Here is an 18,188-nt window from a genome sequence, read left to right as displayed (position 1 = left end):
TCCTCCCCTCTACAGCCGACTCATTAAAGTGAAAAATGCTCATGTGGCAGAACAACTCCACAGGCCCGGCTTGTTTAATACATTCTTAGTAAATTATATTAGCTCTTGAATACCATCCAGGTCTTTAATGATGATATTTCTGAAGGTGACAAGCTTCAATAGCTTGGAAAAGTTCACGGCCGACTCTGGTGGGTGTGATTTCACCCTAATAAAATGATCATTTGTACACAGGCTTTTTATCTACGGCTGAATTCCTTTCCGATTCTGGGGCCTGGAGCTGCAAGAATATGGCCTGGGGCAGTGATTGCGAACCTATGACACCTCTGACACGCGAACTCATTTTTTTTTGGTTGATTTTTCTTTGTTAAATGGCTTTTAAATTTATAAAATAAATATCAAAAATATAAGTCTTTGTTCTACTATGGCTGCAAATATCAAAAAATTTCTATATGTGACACGGCACCAGAGTTACGTTAGGGTTTTTCAAAATGCTGACATGCCGAGCTCAAAAGGTTCGCCATCACTGGCCCTGGGAGAAGCCAGGGACCAAGCCCCTGGCAAATGCTGAAGCCTAGAGGGGTGGCTCTCAAACTTCAGGGTGGTCAGCAGCACCTACAGGGCTTGTGAAACACAGTTGCTAATTCCCAGAACCTGAGAACATGCATAGCCAAGTTGCAGGTGGATTGAATGTTGCTAATCTATGGACTTAAAAATAGGAAGATTTTTCTGGATTATCTGGGAAGGCCCAATGCAATCCTCAGAGTCCTTTACATGGAAGTGGAAGAGGGATGGGATGTGAGGAGCACAGAGGTAACTCCCTGCTGCTGGCTTTGACATGGAGGAGTGGGCAGTGAGCCAAGGGAAGCAGGTGGCTTCTTAGAAGCTGGAAGAAGCAGGGAAACAGAGCTTCCCTGGAGTCCCCAAGACAGGAACTCGGCTCTGCTGACACTGATTTTAGCCAAGCGAGACCTGTTTGGGACTTGTAATGTATAGAACTGTAAGGTAGTGAATCGGTTGTTGTTTTATGCCCCAAACAAAACAAAATTACATTAAAATACACATTTGCTGAACTCTACCCTCAGAGTGTCAGATCCAGAGGGGGCCCCAGAATGGGCATTTCGCACACATTTCCCGGCGAAGATGAGGCCTGTGCTGATGCCACATTTTAAGAACCTCAGAAACAAAGCGTCTGCTAGTCCGCAGATTCCAGAGGGAAGGATCTCCTTGAAGAGCCGTGGCTGCCAGTTACTTAGCTAATTGCAATATCAGAGAAGAGCGAGCAGCCGCCCCTCTCTGCGGGCAGTGCTGTCCTAATGTCACAGAAGTTGTCCGCCCTCTTCCAGCTTCACTCTCTCTGCTGTGTGAGTTTTGGTTCATTTCTCTTCCCCACTCGGTGGCGTCCTCTGTCTTTTGCGTTAATTATTATTTCTGCGTCATGCAGACCTGAATTTTAATCCTGACCTCCATGTGACCATTTGCTAGTTATATAGCCTCTGGCATTTTATTATAATCCTCTGAACATCAGGTTTCTTATTGGTAAAATAATAATACCTATGTCTAAGGTGATTGTGAAACTAAAAGAGCTTTTACGCCCTCAGGCATGGGTACAGTATCCGGTGCATTGTATGCACAATAAATATTTGTCACCTGGTTTTTATTGCCTGAAAATCTCTCCTCTTTCTTTTTCTCGTCTTAGTATTCTGGCACTTTGTTTCCATGCATCTGCCTCTTCCCCTTTATTCATTTTCCCTTGCAGGCTCAGGAACCAGCGATGATATTCATCATTATAGCCAACACTCTCTGTCAGATCTAAGCTAAGCCCCGATCAGAGGCCGTGCGACATTCACCAGCAGCAGACCTCTCTTCTCCTTTATAACTTGTGCCTTCAGCTCTGCCAGGATCACCTCCTCTGGCTTTGCAGGACACTGCATGGTTACTAAAGGGTTGCAGCCCTTTGCAGTGGGAATTGTAGTGCAAGGGGGGCAAGTTAAAAGTTCTTGCTGAGTATGACTTACCTAGGAGTTCACAGGGAGCTGCCAGTGGAATCACACCATTTACTAACCCGCTTCTCTGATCCCAGGTGTGCGCCTTTCTCTTTAAAGAGTATTCCTTTCATCTGACAATCTCAACCCATCTTCCTGGGGTCTTCATGCTATAACCCACAGGAGACTAAATACTTAGAAACATTACTTAAACTTCATTCAAATTACCTAGATTCAAAGATAGGTTATTTGGTGTGTACTTTGGGAGAAAGGATCAATAGTGCGTATAAATTCTTCCTACCCACAGAAGAGGGGATGAGTAGAAGCTGAAAAAACTCTGATGGAGGACTACAAGGGGCCTAGGTTAGGGGTATCATAGGGGTCCAGGGCTCCTCCCACTTGAGATGCAAAAATATTTCTTTAAAATTAAACACAGTTGATCAGATATCTCCCCAAATACACATTCACTCTCTAGGACAATTCAGTCTCACTGATAATAAACAAAGACAGTATGTCAGTTCAGCCCCATAACTCTTAAGCAGGAAATAGTGTTCTGTTCCCATGGAACCAATGGGTCACATTAATGTGCAGAATAGTATATACGGCTTCTTCCCCACTTTCCACTCACATGCCTATTGGTGTAAGACGGGGCCCATTACTTTTAAGTGTCTGCTTCCTTATTTAAATGAAAAATGCCTGTTCTACCGAGGGCTGGACTGAGTTGTTGAAAATGGCCTTTATTCTCATCCGTCTTTACCTGGGGATAGAGAGTCAGTATTGCAGCGACCACATTTTCCTTTTTCTGAACAAAGAGGTAAACAAAGTTATGTCTTACTGTGTGTACCTCATGATATTCTTTCCTCCTACCCTGGCCTCTGACTATTTTCAACATGCCTGCCCTAGTAATTCTTTTAAAATTAACTTTATTGAGCTATAATTTATATATAAAACACACATTTAAGTGAATGGTTTGATGAGTTTTTACATAGGTGTACATCCAGATTACCACCACACCACTTGTGACATACATTTCTATTGTTCCGGAAAGTTCTCCTGTGTTTCTTTGCAGTCAGTCACCCCATCTCTCTCTTGGCACCAAGAAACCCATGAATTTTTCTTTCACTAGAACTTGTTTTTCCTGTTCTAAAACATGCCTGACTTCTTTTGGTCAACATATGTTTTAGAAAATTATACATGTTGCTGCTTATAACAATAATTTTTTCTTTTTTGGACTACAATGCCAATGTATAATAATTCTATGGTGTTTCTATCCACTTTCCTATTGATGTACATTTAGGTTATTTTGTGAAATCTTTGTCTGGTTTTGTTATCAGGGTTATGCTGTCTTTATAAAATGAATTAGAAACATTTCTTTCTTATCTAGTATCTGAAAGATCTTGTGTATATGTGTATTATATCCTTCTGAAATGTTTGACAAAATTCACTAGTAAAACCATCTAGCCCTGGAGTTTAATTTATTGGAAGAACTTTTCTTTTTATTATGAATTCAATAACCTTAATAAATATATGGCTATTTGACATTCTATTTATTCTTGAGCTTGTGTTAGTAAATTATACTTTTCAAAGAATTTGTTCATTTCAAGCTATTAGGTTTATTGTCATTAAATTGTTTACTTTATTTAGGATCTATAATGATTTTTCATTACTGATTTTGAAAATCTGTTTTCTCCTTTTTTCTTGATTAGTATTTTAAAATTTTTATCAATTTCTTTAACATTAGTAACTGTTTGTTGTTGTCTCTTTCTCTTTTGGCCATATAATCCAGTGGCAGAAATCTTTGAGGTTCTTCTAAATAATCCATTCAATGTAATCCACATTTTATACAATTTATTACTTTACTAAACAAACTGAGTTTGCTTACTTTTTTAAAAAAATGTATGAGACATTCTGCTAGTGTCATATAATGCCATATAAGAAACCATCACAAATATTTCAGTGGCAAAACTATTGAAAAACTGGCGCACATATATGGGATCAGCTGGTGGTTTGATTAGATAACTAGGCTGATATGGCTGGGTAATCCACTGACTATCATCTGATTTAGGCTAGACTTAGGAAATTTTTGGCAACTTGTCTCTGCTACACCTTTCTCATTATTTAGCCAACAAGCTGTCTTGGGCTTGTTCTTGTGCTTACAGTGAAGACATAAGATAATAAGCCTCAATTAGTAAGCTCCTTCCTGGTAGATTATGTTGATGGTTTCCATTCTGTATACCCCAAGTATCCTTACATTTCATCAAATAACTCCAGTGCCTTAACTTCATGTGTGGGGTGATCTGCCATAGCCCTTTCATTGGGCTCACTCATTTGATTTGCTTTGGCCAATGAAGTATTAGCAGGGATCTCACAAATAGCAACTATGAAGAAAAATAGAAAGAGAGAGAGAAAAACATTGATGTGAGAGCATTACATCAATTAGCTGCCTCCTGCACCCCCATCCCCAGGGAGAGAGCCCATGGCTGGCATATGCCCTGCAACCTTTTGGTGCATGGGATGACACCCAACCAACTGAGCAACACTGGCCATGACACATTAGATTATTGTACATACATTTCTATATATGTCAAAGTATTACTATTTACATGTTTTAATACCTGTGAGAAGTCAAGCCTGCCAGATTATCCCAAATATAGGATTTTTTCATGAGTTGTTTTCTTCAAATCAGGTTCCTTAAATCACTTGGAAATAAGAAAAATAAATTTTGTTAAATGTCCATGATCTGGAGGAATACACCCTCCTTATTCATGATCAGAAACTACATATATTTTGTTGTTGTTGTTATTGTTGTTAATCCTCACCGAGGATATTTATTCCATTGATTTTTAGAGAGAGTGAAAGGGAGGGGGAAAGACACAGAGAGAGAAACATCAATGTGAAAGAGACACATAACTTGGTTGCCTTCCCCATGTACTCTGACCTGAGCTGGGGATCGAGCATGCAACCTATAGGTATGTGCCCTTGACCCTTGACTGGAATTAAAACTGCCATCCTTCAGTCCGAGGGCTCACATCCACTAGGCCAAACTGGCTGGGGTAAAAACTATATTTGTAAGAAGCAGGTTAACAATATTTGATGATAAATATGTATAAAATAATTAAGTTAACATAGACTGCATTATGAGAAATAAAAATAAAACAACATAGCCAGTGGGCCTGGCTCAGTGGTTGAGCATCAACCTACAAACCAGGAGGTCACGGTTCGATTCCCCATCAGAGCAAATGGCCGGAATTATAGGTTGCAGGCTCCATCCCCAGTAGGGGGTGTGCAGGAGGCAGCATATCGATTCTCTCTCATCATTGATGTTTCTATATCTTTCTTCTCCTTTTCTTTCCTCTCTGAAATCAATAAAAATATATTTAGAAAATAAAACAAACAACCCCCCCTCCCCGCCCCCGCTCCAGAAATGACAATTGAGGTCATATAGGAAGGCTTTCCAGGTAGGCAGGAATGATGTTTAGATGCCATTGAGTTTCCTATAATAGAGGAAAGTGTAGCTTTATTCCTTTCAGGTCAACACAATTTGTTAAATCCTTATGTGTCATTTCTAGATTCCTGGAGAGAATCTAGTCAGGTTTACTTCATTCAAAGTGATCCAGTCCCCTGAATTTGGCTCTTTACCAAAGTATTGAAGATGTAAATTATTCAAATATATATTAAGAGAAGTATGTGACATCCAAGTATTTAAAAGATATATGTATATATAAGATGCAAACTAGAGTGCTGTATAGCTGTTTAATTCTAGAAGTTATTAGCTACTTTATGTAAATATATAGATATGGAATTTTTAATTGGTTTAATATATATACCCTTCATAAAATAAGCTGTGGACAAGGTGCATCAAAGTGCAATTTACAAAGAACCAATTACCAAATACAATTTGCTAGTTAAACACTAGAGAATTTTATTTTATTAGTGAAACTCCAGATCTAGAGCAATTCTATTAGCTAATGAGTTTTTAAAACCTCAAGAGATTCTATGAACTCAGACAAAAAAGGATACTGTAATAATTCTGTTTAAGGAACTGTTTTCAAGTATTGTTGGAGTAAATTTAGAATAATGAAAGATCTGTTAAATAAATTTCTGCTTTTTGTCATTATCTTGAAGGAAAATAGATATAATTGCCATCTCCATTGTTCCCACTAATTTTTCAATTTATAGGTCTCAAGTCTTATGTCTCTTTATCTCTTCTTGTGTACATGTTGTACACAAACACAAAGACATACACACACCCAAGAAATTAGGTAAAATTTAGAAGTCTGAATCTCATTTTAGCTGTGGAGAATTTTCCATTTTCTTTGTCTCTGATAACTGAAGTTAGTTATTCATATCCTCAAGTGTCCATTAAACTGCAGTGGATTGTTTATAAAAATTATTGCAAAATGTGCTTAATGAGCTTGTGATGAGGCCTGATACATTTGATTTCCCCATCTTTAAACATCGCTAAAGTGTTTCTAGTTACTCACCTTGGACAGTACATATAGTGTTTTAGAAGTGGATATGGCAAAATTAAATTTGTAATGGGCTGCAATTCAACTTCATAATTTCTATGGAACAAAAAGCAATTACATAATTTAACAAATCAGGGTTCAAACTCTAAACTCTCTTTCCCCTATAACTTAGTCAAAATATTGCCTCAACTTCATTCCACAAAACAGTTTAACAGTGAGTCTTCGAGGACCTAGACAGTTTCTCTAGTTTACATATGAGGCTGATAAATGGTGCTTATCTCCAGAGAAAGAAAATGTATGTGATACAAGAGTTTGCTATGTTGTTTCTCAGAACACGTATTCCCCTTTTGTTTCTAAAATAGATTTTGGCTCTAGAGAGTCATACAATGAGAAAGAAACCAGATGGATTTGTTAGAACACTGGTACTTGATGTAATTTAAAAAAATAAAATGTATAAAGAGCTTGAATAATGTGGAATAACTATAGAGCAGTCCTTTATACTGTTTCTTTTGTTATTTAAGATAGAACTAAGCACATTTTAGAAATCAGTTGATTTTGATGTGACGGATGCATGTTTTCTCTGCTTCCTCCCACGCTGTGTCAAACTTTCCCATAGTTTTCACATGCTGTTTCTGACATTTTCATCTTACAGCTATATTTAGATTTTCTAGCACTTATGTTTGTGTTTTGATGTTGTAGGCTTATATTTGATAGTATTTATTAGTTATAATTAGTAAATGCTTCTAGAACTCTGTGATCTAAATGGTTGCCTTGAGGTTATGTGTGTTAGAGATCTCCTAAGGACTATATTCCTATAGTCTTCACTTTAATGAGCTTCATTTGTAAACCAGGTTATCTGCTCTACCTGCTTCCATGGAGTTGTTATGTGTGTTAATGAAATGACACGTGTGAAGAGTGCTGTGCAAATAGAGGTGATGATATCAAGAGGACCAAGTTGGAAGAGGGTGTGGAGAGTTACGTGGTACTTGGTAACCACAGCTTCTCCTTTTCCCTTGGTCAGCAGCTGGAGAGTTGCTGACCTTCTTTTCCTTCCTTGTGTTTAGCAGGGATTGTAAATGATGGGCCAGGCTGGGACAAAGTGTTTTTTCTTCCTAGACTCACCTCCTTGAGACCTCCTATTGCTTCTTATTCATGATTTCCCATCTGCTTCCTCCCAGTGGAGCCGTTGGGTAATTATTTTGCAGACTTAATCGGCTCAGGCAGGACTGGGACATAAAGTTTGTGTTTTGTATACTCCTGTTTATCATTTGGTGTGCGCCTTCCCAACATTCTGTTTCTTGGAGTCCCAAGAACCACCCTGAAATGTTTCATTCACGATTTCCCAACACAGACGGAGTTCTGTTACTTTGAACCTTGTCTCCTTTCCTTCTTTTTTACCCAAGTTCATCTTGTTCTTCATGTTATTCCTAAGGTTGCATAGGGAAATAGTGTTTTGATCATCCATATATAAATACTGGGTTAAATAAAGTTAAATATGGATGATTTTTTTTTGTATTTTAAAGATACAATTTGGCAAAACCTTTAATACACTAAAAGCACACTGGGAATATCTGAAGAGGTTTAAACATGAAACTTTCCCTTAATTTATGTGACTACAGATCACTTTTTCTTTCTAAGAGCTCTATTGATATTTTTGCTGGACTTAGAACAAAGCCTAACTTCTTCGCCGTGGCCTTCAAATTCTTTCTGATCTGGATACAGGATAACTCTTTCTTGCACTTCATGCAAACTGCATGAGGTCTTCCCTAAATAAGCTTTAAACATTTATGCCTCCGTATTTCCCTTCTTTCTGTTATATTCCATGGGAAGTGCCTTCCTTTTCCATGCCTGACCAAACCCTACATATACTTTGGAGTACATCCATGTGCAATATCTTCCCTGTAGCTTTCCCCAATCCCTCTAGTTGGAAGTAATCACTCCTGCTTTTTAAAGCAAATTATTATTATCTTTTATGGCCACAGTCACATTTTACAAGTTGCAAAAACATGTTTATTCAGTTTGCAATACATAATATACACCATGGGAAAAAAGAATAACCATGGACATGGACAATAGAGTGGTGAAGGCCTGAGGTGGGGGTAGAGGGGTAAGCTAGAAGGGGTCAATGTGGGGGAAAGGGGACTTATGTAATACTTTCAACAATAAAGATTTTTTTTTAAAGCAAAAATCCCTCTTAAGTCTATCACTAGGAGTAAACACTAGTAAAGTATGTTGTATCTTTCTGTTATTTTAAACCCATACACATTTTTCTTAGATTTTTTAAAAAAATTAAGATTATTCCCTATATCTTATCTTATTACTAGTTTTTCTGATTTAACAATAAGTTGTGAGAATTTTTATTATATCAAAATATTCTTCTACAACATAACTTTAATCCTGGCATACAGTTTTATTTTATAATAATAACTATTAATTATGTGATGAATACTTACTATATGGTCGACTCTGTACTACATATTATATCTAAATTGTATAATTCGACTCCCCAAAACTGTTTTTTTTTATCATGTACATGTTATTTCCATTTTACAGAAGAGGAGAGAGTTGTTGGAAAGTAAAATATCTTGCCCAAGATCGAACAAGAGTGGAGTTGGGATTCTGACCTTTCTACATGTGGCTCCAAAGCCTTGCTCTTAACTTATCTTTGACTGTGTTTGTTTTATATGGAAATTAATTGAAACAGTTTCCTATTCTTGAACATTTAGGTTATATCCAACTTTTCCACTCATGCTATTAAAAGTGTGATTAACATTCTGATAGGAAAATCTATATGCACAACTATGATTATTTCATTTGAATAAATTCCTAGAAGTGGATTTATGTAGTTCTGAATATTTCAGGACTCTTGATACTAATTAAAAGGTGCCTTCTAAATATAGTTAGTAAATTCCCGTAACAACTAACATAGGGCTGGGCAAGTGGTAGGAGCTGATGCAACACATGAGAACTTAACTCTGGTAGTGGGGATTTTAGGGGCAAAGATATTGGTGGGTGAACATTTCTGAGCCTAGAAACCCCCCCTCTGATCTCATAGCTCTTCATTCTATTTATATAATGACCCTTCCCATATACCTAGTCTTGCTGATCAAGCAGTTTGAAGCTGGAAGCCTAATTAAGGGTAGTCGTTTTTAAAAGGAAGTGATTAAACTTGAACAATGATAATGTTTCCTAATAAACATATCTTGCACCAGCAATGAAATCTACACACAAAGAGCCTCCTTTGAATTCTTTCACTACTAAATTTTCTGTAAGCAGGGGCAGGTAGTAATTTTCATAGGAATTACTGTGCAGCACTAGCAGGTCACTGAAGTGAAAATTATCAAGAGTCAACCAAATGAGTGCTTGAGCTCTGAAGTTTGCCTTCTTTTTACATCTCTAGATTAGAGGCCAATGTGAAAACCAAGGGCAGCCTCTGCTCTGACATTCTTCAAAGCACAGCATCACAAAAACCACGTTGTAAGGAATGAATGGGTCCATGGACTCACGTTTAAACCTCTTTCCCAGTAATACACAACCTGGTGGATCCTTTTAGAGATTGAAATTACTTACCATTTTAGTTAAAAGTATTTTGGGTCAATATATTTCACAGAACTTACTTAAAGTTTTACTTAATAAATATTTAATAAGAATAAGTTACAGATAAATTTAAACCTTATCCTGTTTAACATATACATTTAACTTATATGAATTAATAATGTATGAAAAAGGACACCTTTTTGACAAATTAAGATTTGGGGTTGAGGACCATATCTTCCAGGATAAGATATATAATAAACACAAGTCTCAGTTTACCTATTGCTCAGGCAACATGCCCAAAACAGGCCAGCAGAAGGTTCTGCTAATCTTAAACTCTCAGAATTAATCATTTTTCCAATTTTAGACAGATAATACAATACATATTACCCAACACCGCCAGGGAAATCTAGGGAAGTACCTGATTATCAAACATATTGTTATTTCTGCATTGAAAGACAGAGCCACAAAAAATAGATCATCAGAAATGAGGAAAAGAGCTCATTAAATTAAAATTACAATAAAAAGTTTAAACGTTGGAGAAAGAACGGGAACTCTTTCTGAATCAACCTCATTAAAAAAGAAATTTGAACTGAGAAGGTAAATGTCCCCATAGATGAAGGAAAGCCAGCATGTGTTCAAAAAGCAGTAATTTCTAGCAGCTTATGTCATTGAAAGGCTCATGACTGGAGAGCTCAGGGACCGTGCTCTACAGTTTTCAGTACCTGCTGCCCACAGCACCTAAAAAACGAGTTTGCTTTTTACAAGACAAGATACATTGGCCTTTACAAACCACCAGATTCAACTGAGAAATTACTGGTCTGGAGCAGTAATGCCATCTTCTGGCCCAGTGGCCTCTCTGTGGCCCAAACAGGTGGAAGATGTGTACTCCTCAATTTCTTCCCTGCAGTGTCTGCTCACCTGGGAAGAACCTGAAGTGAAAACACCTCTCCTGTTCATTGTTCTCCAAGAGCCCCCAGATGTCAGAGAAACGGCCCACAGCTGTAATGTGGGCTGATGTCAATTGGAGGCTATGTGCTAGGTCTGTGTAGGCACCCTTAGTCAGAGACTCAATGACCTGTAAAGATGAAAAGGATACATTTGTTGCCTATTTTGATCAGTAGCAAATATTTAAAGTTTCTGGTCAGTCTTTTCTAAATGCATATACATGCAGAGACCATTCATAACAAAATGAGGGGCTATGCCAAAGGGGGTTAAAGTGAGGACTTTACAAACATTTCTTTTTGAGGCTGTAGATAGAATCAATCCCTTTTTTTTTCTAACATAGTGAGAATTACTAGGCAAACATGGGAGCAAAAGGGAAACTATCACACCAGTGTTAGGCAAGTACTTTTTTATTTCGAATAATAAGGTTTTGAGATAACCTATAAATCAAATATGTTGATGCTAAGACTGAAGGCCATTTGGGGAAGCAACTAAATGTGGTTCTCTTGAGAAGAGGGAAAAAAAACAAGATAAATAATAATAATAATAATAATAATAATTAATTTTCAGATTCTAGGGAGTGAGTGTGTGTGTGTGTGTGTGTGTGCATGTGTGAATCTTTGGTGTTAATCGATCTGCCTTTAGGACTGTTAGTACAGAAATTAAACTTAGTCTCACTGAATTGAAACCAATATAATTGCCATGAGTATTATCAACGTACCAAAATCCCTCCTTTACCTAGAATTAATACTCTCCAAAGATATGAGTGATACTAGGATGGTAAAGTAAACATATTATTACCTTGCTTTAATGTACATTTTCATTTGATCACCTATAGGTACTTCAGATGTAAAATACTATATGTAAGGCAACACACACACATATTTTACATGAATAGTTACTGATCGAAGTAACCACATGAAATCTATTTATAGACTATTCTGAATATGTGGCTAGATATACGTGAAACAATAAACCTGACACAAATGAGTTTGGCATGGAGAATATATACCTAAAAGCATGAGAAAATAAGGCAAAAATTATTTGGTGTAAGTCACAGAAACCAAATCTTGGACACAATTTCAAATTCTTAGCTTATTGTTTAAGCTTTCATTAGATACACACGATAGAGAAATGATTAAACATATAAGAACAGAAATAGAACCAGAGTCATAGAAACATTGAACAGACTGTCCAACCTATGATGGAAGGCAGGGGTGAGGGGGTAAGAGATCAACCAAAGGACTTGTATGCATGCATATGAGCATAACCAATGGACACAGACGGGGGGGTGGTGAGGGCATGTGCTGGGGGGAGGGGGAGACCAGGGAGAGGCCAGTGGGGGAAAAGGCGACATATAATGCTTTAAACATTAAACAATTAAAAAACAAACAAACAAAACCCAGAAACAATTTTTGGGAGGATTAATTTAGATAACATACTTAGATAATAATAGTAAAAAATGGTAGCTATTGTCATCCTTTTCTGTATACATTTCTACATATGGTTTATATATGTAAATAATTTCATTACATTAGTGATGTATAAATAAAACAGTTCTTCACATAAAATGCAACCTTGTCCAATAGATATATGTCATAAATTGAGGGATAATGAAGTTAAACTCCCAATAAAATCTCTCACTGAGTGCAGAATGCCTGGGAAAAAAAAAGAAACTTGAATTCAGATTATTTTTTATTGTAGACACTTTTTCAAGACACGTTGTGTCCATTTTCTAAAACAGCTATTTGAATTCTGAGAACACTCATTAGCCATTTTTATTGTCTGCTAAGTCCTATTTATTTAGAAATGCTAAGTCATTTCCCACCACGTCAATGGAACTTGTTCTACAAATTCTGAAACTGTCAGGGTTGGTTGGAAACCTAAGAGCCCACACACTTGAAGTGAGATCTAAATTTGGCTGTGCCATTCAGTGAAGAAGGCTGGGTGAATATCATTGGTGTTTTCGTTTTGCAGTTTGATGGAAAGGAGTGCTGAGAAGCTCTTGAAAGCCACTGCTCAGACCAGGTTCATTGATTGGGATGATCTTGTTTTGACACTTCAGACCTTGGTCAGTCAGGGGAGATCAGGTAAGTAAATATTTTCTGTCACCATCTAACCTCAAAACTGCTTCACAGGGGACACCTGATCTGACTGCTCTAATTTATGCCGCTTCATGTTGGGGTCTGGTCACTAGAGCAACCTTTTTTTTTATGAAGCCTCCCAGGTTGCCAGGATCTTATGATACTCTAGGATTACAATCACAAATTATCTTCTGCTGCAGCTGCATTTGATAGTGGTTCAGTGTGTGTGTGCGTGTGTGTGCGGTTGTGTGTGTGGTTGTGAATCTTCGGTGTTAATAAATCAGTCTTTAGGACCAATTTTGTGTCCTAGACTTGAAAAAATAATTCTTTATTCCTCCCCACTGACTCTCCTTTAGAGGCAACAGAAATATAACTCCCTGTGCCCACCAACCACAGACTTATCAGTTGACTCAGGGGCAAAGATGGATAGAAGCTTTATATGAACTAATATTAAAAGAGAACAACTACACTGCTTCTCCTGAACACATTGCTATGTATTAAAATTAATAATTTATGAATTATTTGTTGAGTGCCTCCTGTGAACTGGGTCCTGAGCTAGATGTTTTATATATAGCAGTGAAGAAAACAGTTGAGAGTCTGAAGGGAAATTTGGGCATGAGGGCTCAAGATCACTGTAAACGGATAACAAAGAAGAAAATAAGTAAATCAAAAAATAATATCAGAAAGTAATAAATGATTTAAAATGCAATGTGTAGAAGTTTACTTCCGGTTAGGACATTTATTTTACTGTAATATAGAACAAAGTTCAGAAATTTTAAAATCACTTGTTAAAACACATCGTGGAATTATGAAAGTGTAGAGGAGGTTATGAACTAAACTCTGCCTGGGGCAATGAGCTTTTTTTTTTTAGGTAAATTTTATAGTAAGAAATTAATAGTAATTAATAATAAGATAAAACAATCATAATATAATGCAATAAAAGTTATGTGAATGTGGTCTCTCAAAATTCTTATTGTACTCTACTCATCTTTTCACTTAAATAAAGCATTTTTTTTTAATCCTCACCCGAGGATATTTTCTATTGATTTTTAGAGAAAGTGAAAGAGAGAGGGAAAGACGGAGAGAAATATCAATGTGAGAGAAACACATCCACTGGTTGCCTCTTGCAAGAGTTCAAATCAGGGCCCGGGTTGGGGAGGAGCCTGCAACCAAGGTACGTGTCCTTGGCTGGAATCAAACCCGGGACCCTTAGGTCCACAGTCTGACACTCTATCCTCGGAGCCAAACTGGCTTAGGCAAGAAAGCATTTTATGGCTTCTTTTTTTGGCATATATGAATTGCCACATCATTACTCTTGTGTTTTGAGGACATTATTAAGTAAAATAAGGATTACTTGAACGCAAACCCTGTGTTAACTTGACAACTGACCTGATAGCCTAGAGGGCTACTAAGTGACTAACAGGTAGGGATGCTGGGCAAAGGGATGATTCACATCCCAGAAAGGACTAAGCAGGAGGGTGCGAAAGATTTCATCATATTACTCAGAACGACATGCAATTTAAAACTTATGAACTGTTTATTCTGAAATTTTCTTCTTATTTTTAAATCAAATTTAATTTTCCCCTCTTCCACCTCCACCACCCCCACCCTGCAATCACCACACTGATGTCCACATCCCTGAATTTTCTGTACCCCTCTCTCTCTCTCTCTCTCTCTCTCTCTCTCTCTCTCTCTCTCTCTTTCTTTCTCTCTCTCTCTCTCTCTCTCTCTCTCTCTCTCTCTCTCTCTCTGTCTTTCTCCCCCCCGCCCCTCTCTCATGTGAAATTTCCCATTTAATATTTTCAGACTTTGGTTGACAACAGGCAATTGAAACTGTGGAGAGTGAAACTGAAATAAGGGAAGATGGCTGTACCTAGTCACTGAATTCTAGAAGTCTGGTTACTAAACCCTAAAAAACTGTTTATCTGACATGTGTTATATTTAATTATAAAGCATTCTGTTCCTAATGATGTGCTGGCATATAAACTACACCATATTTTGTTTAATCTTTTTTTCTATCTTTTTTGGACATGCGGTTGATGATTTTTTGAAGACAGATCAAAGGGAGAATCATTTAAACTAACCTACCTTGTTTTATATTGACTTATTGTCAAGATCAGGAAGTGGTTGACAAGTAATTTAGGGGAAAAACCAGGTCAGTTTTAGGCCAGTGCTTTGGATTAGTCATACCACATTCTCTGTCCTATTATGGAAAAGGAAGCTGAGTAGTGAGCTGGTAAAAACAATGTGAAGTTGTGTCAGTTTTACAAATTCTTCTTAGCTGGTTATTTTCAACATATATTCATTATTTATTGTAATATAAAAAATATACAAAATTGAGTTGCTCCTAGAATTTATGTTCAAATAAAGGGGAGCAAAGTACTCATATATTTCATAAAAATTGTTTTGACAATATACTCTTCTGTATTATTCATGCCAATTTTCTTCCTCCATTAAAACTTATCATGCCCTGGCAGGTTTGGCTTAGTGGATAGAGCATTGGCCTGAGGACTGAAGGGTCCTGGATTTGATTCTGGTCAGGAGCACATGCCTGGGTTATGCGCTTGGTCCCCAGTGGGGGGCATGCAGGAGGTGGCTGATCATAATTCTCTCATCATTGATGTTTCTATCTCTTTCTCCCTCTCTCTTCCTCTCTGAAATCAATAGGAATATATTGTTTAAAAAACAAACATCATTTTGCCTTGATTGAAATGATAAAGGTTTTCTGAGTACTTATTAATTGATTTTAATCTTACATTATTTAAATATATTGATTAGACATCATTTTATTACCTTTCCTCTTTCCAGTATAGCTTCTGAAGTTCGGCATTTATGACAATTCAGATCAAATTATGAATGTTTTTCCTTCATTGTATAACATATAATGAGAAATTTATTTTTTATACTCCTTAGTGTGCTTCTAAATTATGCAAATGAGGTTCTAATATATTTTTATGGAAATTAAATACATCCAGCTTTTTATATGTTTGTAACTCCTGTATTAACATTTTAAAAATGTGAAAATTGAATGAAGCAAAGCATTGGCTCTTTAAGAAGAGTTTTATATTTACATTGCTCCTGCCTACCCCCCTCATAGCTGATCTCTTCCAAAAGCATAAATTACATTTCACAAGGAAAAAATTACTGCCTAGTAAGTAGTGGAAACCAATCAAAATACCTTTACAGGAAGCAATACAGCAATAAATTAAAACGTCATGCCTGTAAGTTGTTTTGTTAAAAGGTTTAAAATCATCCACGGTTTTTGGAATTGACAATGTTACTTTAGCACCCACTTTTAAAGATCATTTTGAAACAGGAGTTATTTGTCAGGTGTGATTTATTTAAGACAATAAACTTAGATTATTGAGTTGAACAAATAATTGTTTGGATGCCTGCCAAGCATTTAGAGTGAATGACTGTAATGAGACTGGATCACTCAGAGGGATAAATAATCAAAAGCCGTGAGATGAAATTAACATCATTCAAAAGATCTATCTCTTCCTTCTCTCCTTTGTAAATTCTAAGCAATGGGGGAGCGAAACGCATCATGGGAAGAACTGTCCTTCATTCCAGGGCAACAGCAGTAAATATATCTTGAATTTGCATAATGCCTTCCAGTTCACACGTATGTTGTTTCACATTCCATTAGAACTGCACTTTGAAGTAGTTACGATTGTCACGTTGCTGATAAGAAAACTAAGAATCCAGCAGATTAAATAATTTGCTCAGGTTGCATAGACAGTGAAGGGCAGAGCTAGAATCTGAACCTACACTCTAGGTTCAGATAAGCCAAAAACCGTTAAAGGAAAAATAGAGGTGGATTCAGCCACAGTCTGACCCAAGTTCTGCCACTTACTAGCTTTGGGTAAGTTAGTTAACGTTTCTGTCTTCACTCTCCTCACTAATAAATTCTTTTTTAAAAAATTAAATTTATTGGGGTGACATTGGTTAATAACATTATATAAGTTTCAAACATACAATTCTAAAATACATCATATGATGTTGACTACTCTAAAACTTTACCTCCTGCAATGTTGTCACTGGTTTAGGAAAGCAGGTACTATCATTCAAAATTTACAAGGGAGATCATTGGATTTGGAAGCCAACTTCCTATTTTCCACTCCTACTTCCAATGCTTTGCATGTATCTGGTCCTGGAAAAATCCTATAACTTCTTTGTATCTTATTGTCATCATCTGCAAAATAATACCTATTTTATTGGGTTGTTGGGAAGATTAGATGAGCTGATGCATGGAGAATGGTGACTGTGGGGGCTGGCACATAGGAAAAGTCTTATTCTTGTTAATGTGACATTCACTTGGGAGCTCAGAACATCCACGGCCTCTGGAACTGGAAAATGTGGCTCAAGTCCTCTAAATCCAAGCCTGTGAAAGTCCAAAGTCACCAATTTGCCTTCCACGAGTTTGACTAATTTCTCAATATTCCCTAGTCATCTTTCAGTTTCTTTTGCATTAGTATCCACTGCTCTGTGCCATTGAGATCCAGGGCAATTCTCCACTTTTTTTCTTCTTCTGAGTCCACAAACATCCAATCACAAACATATTGTAGACAATTTTGGAAGTTAAGAAAAAAAAATCGTATTGCACATCACAAAGTTTGTTTTCTGCATCTAACTTTTCTTGTTCTATTCTTCCTAAACCCCTTCTCAAACATCAAATGCTTCTTCCTCTTTTATGGAGAACATTTGTACTCATCTTGGATTTAACTTCAGTCTTGCTTCCTTGAACCATCAACTTGTCCATGAGAACAAAGAGCCATCCTGCTTTGTGGCTGGACCTGAAAAGTGAGTCAACTGGTAGTTTTCATAACTGGCATGAAGGGATCATTTCAAAGTAGAAGTTTTGGATAAACTAAGGATAAACTGTCTAATTTGGCAGTGGCTAAGATGGATTTTGTGAAGGAGTTCACCCAAATACTAGATATGGAAGTAAGAAAATGGATTGAACACATTTTCATTGTGTCTGTTTAGGGACAGGCCTGAGGAAAGGCAGTGGGAAACATTTCACTATGGGTTTGCAGCTCTCTCTGAGGTTTTCCCCATGCATGTGAGTGTAGATAGAGTCCCCTCATTTCACTTTCTAGAAGGTTCTGCAAATTCCAAAGCCAGTCCTGAATGTAGATATATAATACTTCAGCTTTATTTTTCTTAAGTAG

The sequence above is a fragment of the Myotis davidii genome, unplaced genomic scaffold (assembly GCF_000327345.1).
Source record: "Myotis davidii unplaced genomic scaffold, ASM32734v1 scaffold98, whole genome shotgun sequence".
NCBI lineage: Eukaryota > Metazoa > Chordata > Mammalia > Chiroptera > Vespertilionidae > Myotis > Myotis davidii.
This window is presented reverse-complemented; position numbering follows the sequence as displayed.